The sequence below is a fragment of the Mastomys coucha genome, unplaced genomic scaffold (genome assembly GCF_008632895.1).
Source record: "Mastomys coucha isolate ucsf_1 unplaced genomic scaffold, UCSF_Mcou_1 pScaffold22, whole genome shotgun sequence".
NCBI classification, from domain to species: domain Eukaryota; kingdom Metazoa; phylum Chordata; class Mammalia; order Rodentia; family Muridae; genus Mastomys; species Mastomys coucha.
Window position 1 is genome coordinate 143,302,008 of NW_022196905.1, and position 2,620 is coordinate 143,304,627.

The following is a 2,620-nucleotide window of genomic DNA, read 5'->3' on the forward strand; positions in this document are numbered from 1 at the left end:
AAAAAGGGAAAAAAGAAAAAAAGAAGGGAAAAAAAAAGAAAAAGAAAAAGAAAAGGAAAGAAAAGCTGAGCTGTGGCAGGGCTGCAAGGCCCTCGGGACTGTGGTCTCCTCCTCATGAACAGGCACAGTGTACTGGTGACCCCACAGGCAGCCATCCCAATACGCTTCCTTCAAGCTGTACAATAAGGAAAGGAAATGAATTTCTGTAGTTCTCCAGGGCTGGACAATGGACTTGACCCTGAGATTTCCAGCCAGAGAAAATACACTGATACAAAACCACTGAGACACGGACAGTGTGATGGTCTGAATGAAAATGGCCCCCATAGACTTATAGGGAGTGGCACTATTGGAGGTGTGGCCATGTTGGAGTAGGTGTGTCCTTGTTGGAAGGAAATGTGTCACTGGGGGTGGGCTTTGAGGTTTCAGAAGCTCAAGCCAGGCCTAGTGGCTTACTGTCTTTTCCTGCTGCCTGCAGATCTGGATGTAGAACTCTCAGCTCCCTCTCCAGCACCATGTCTGCCCGACAGTAACTTCTGCTAGACTGATGTCCCCTTCCTTCATACCCTGTAAGTCTACTGCATGCAGGCTTCATGTGGTTGGAGTAACCTGTCTCTCCTGTTTAGTTTGTGCTTTTCCAGAGTGCCTCTCAGCTGCATGATCACTGACTGCTCTCAGTAGCCTGTGGTTGACATGGCTTTCTCCACCAGACTTTGAGGGCAAGGCAGGGGCCAGGCTTCAGATCTGTTGTGCAGTCAATAAGCTCAAATTATCTCACACAAGTCTAAATGATAGCCTTACATTGATTCCAATTAAGATAGATGGGAAAACAGGTCCTGCCTCAACCCTCCAGCCCCTGTGTAACATCCTCTAGAGTTACACAAACGTCCAGGTGGGAGACCTTTGGAAAAGTCCTGTGTGGGACCTGAGATGCTCTGACATCACCCAATGTGTTTTCTCTCTTGTGGAAAGAAAATAGGATGAATACATCACTGTAGTCTGTCTCTTAAGCAAAGTGCATAGAAATCTGTGGGATCCTTTCTACAGGACCTGCCCCAGGTCTACAATAAGGAAAAGATGCCATGTTTGTAACTGCCCTAAAGTGCCTCTTTATTGAGAAATTAAGGTTGTTGCTTAGTTTCTACTGAAAGCAGAAATGGATGCCCTACTATGTGCTACAGGAGGCCCAGGAGAGACAGAAGACAGGGAGAGCAAATTTCAGAGCCTCCTGGCCATTGCTTGGAAAGCCAAACTCTCAACAAAGCACTTCTGTGTGTACATGTCTGCTGTGACCTCTACGTAAGCCGCACCAGCTGCAGTGTTCAAACCAGAAGGACAAGAACTACCCTGCCTTTGACAGAACATTGAATCCCAGTGTGGGATGGCCTAAGTGTTGGTAGGGAATGGCAGAGGGGCTAACACATCACTCTTTTCCTTGTCACCTACAATTTCTGTGACACATCAAAAAGTGGAGTGGCCCTTAGTTTTGGCAGCTGCCAAAGTTGTCAGTCAATCATCCCACAAGTCCAAAATGGGTCAGTGATAGTTCATTATTGTATCTGCTTGTTTCAGGGCACACAGCTGAGTAGCTTTCAGAAGGTGTCGAACAGTGGCTTACTGTGAGGGAGACTTGTACTGACCGGTGGTTTCCACCATGCTGGATGCTCTCACCATGAGGCATCAGTGCTGAGAAGGCTGGAAATGTCCCCCTCCTAACTAACCACTGCCTCTGGCCTAGTCCACACAGGGACGAGCACACCACAACTGGGAATCTTATTAGAGGTCACTATGGCGTCAGAGCTGACAGACTCCTGAGTAGAGGTATCAGATGTGCACAGTTATAGGTATCTCCATTTTCAGGTGAAATAAAAGGTACAGAGAGGGAAAGCCACTTCCCCAAAGCCTCACAGCTTGGAAGCTGTGAAGCTGGGGCTAGAATCCAGGTCTGATTCCAGAGCTGAAGTATTCATTATACCAATGCCTCTATCTGACGGGTGTCTCACCAGTGAGCAGGGATAACAGCTTGGGCCAAGGGAGGCAGTCTGCATAAGACCAAGCATCCATGCCATTCTTACCCAGTCACAGAATGCGTCCCATGCTCTTTGAAGACTCCCTTTCCTCTGTGTAGGTGTCACCCCTCACATTTTTCTATTAATGAGGGTCTCTGTCGAGATCCTGTTTATGATCAGCAATGGCCAGCAAGCAGCTGTCTAAATGTCCCACACTTGCATGAGAGTCTCTATGACCTGGCACCTTTCTCAAAGGACAACCCCACGATGTGGGTAACACAGATATTAACACAGGGATTACTGATTGCTGATAGGTTTCTGGAAAATGAAACAATCTTCATAATGACATATTTGTGCCCCAACCAGATATCAGGATTGTATGAGAGTGGAGAAATAAACCATCAGTTGGAAATCAAACTTGTCTCAGGTCTGGGCTAGAGAGATGACTCAGAGGTTAGGAGTGCTGGCTGCTCTTGCAGAGGACCCAGGCTTGACTCCCAGTACCCACATGGCAGCTCACAGCCATCTGTGACTGCAGTTCCAGGGGATTCAGCAAGCTCTCCTACCATCTGTGGACACCAGACATGTGTCTGCTGCATAGACATACATACAGG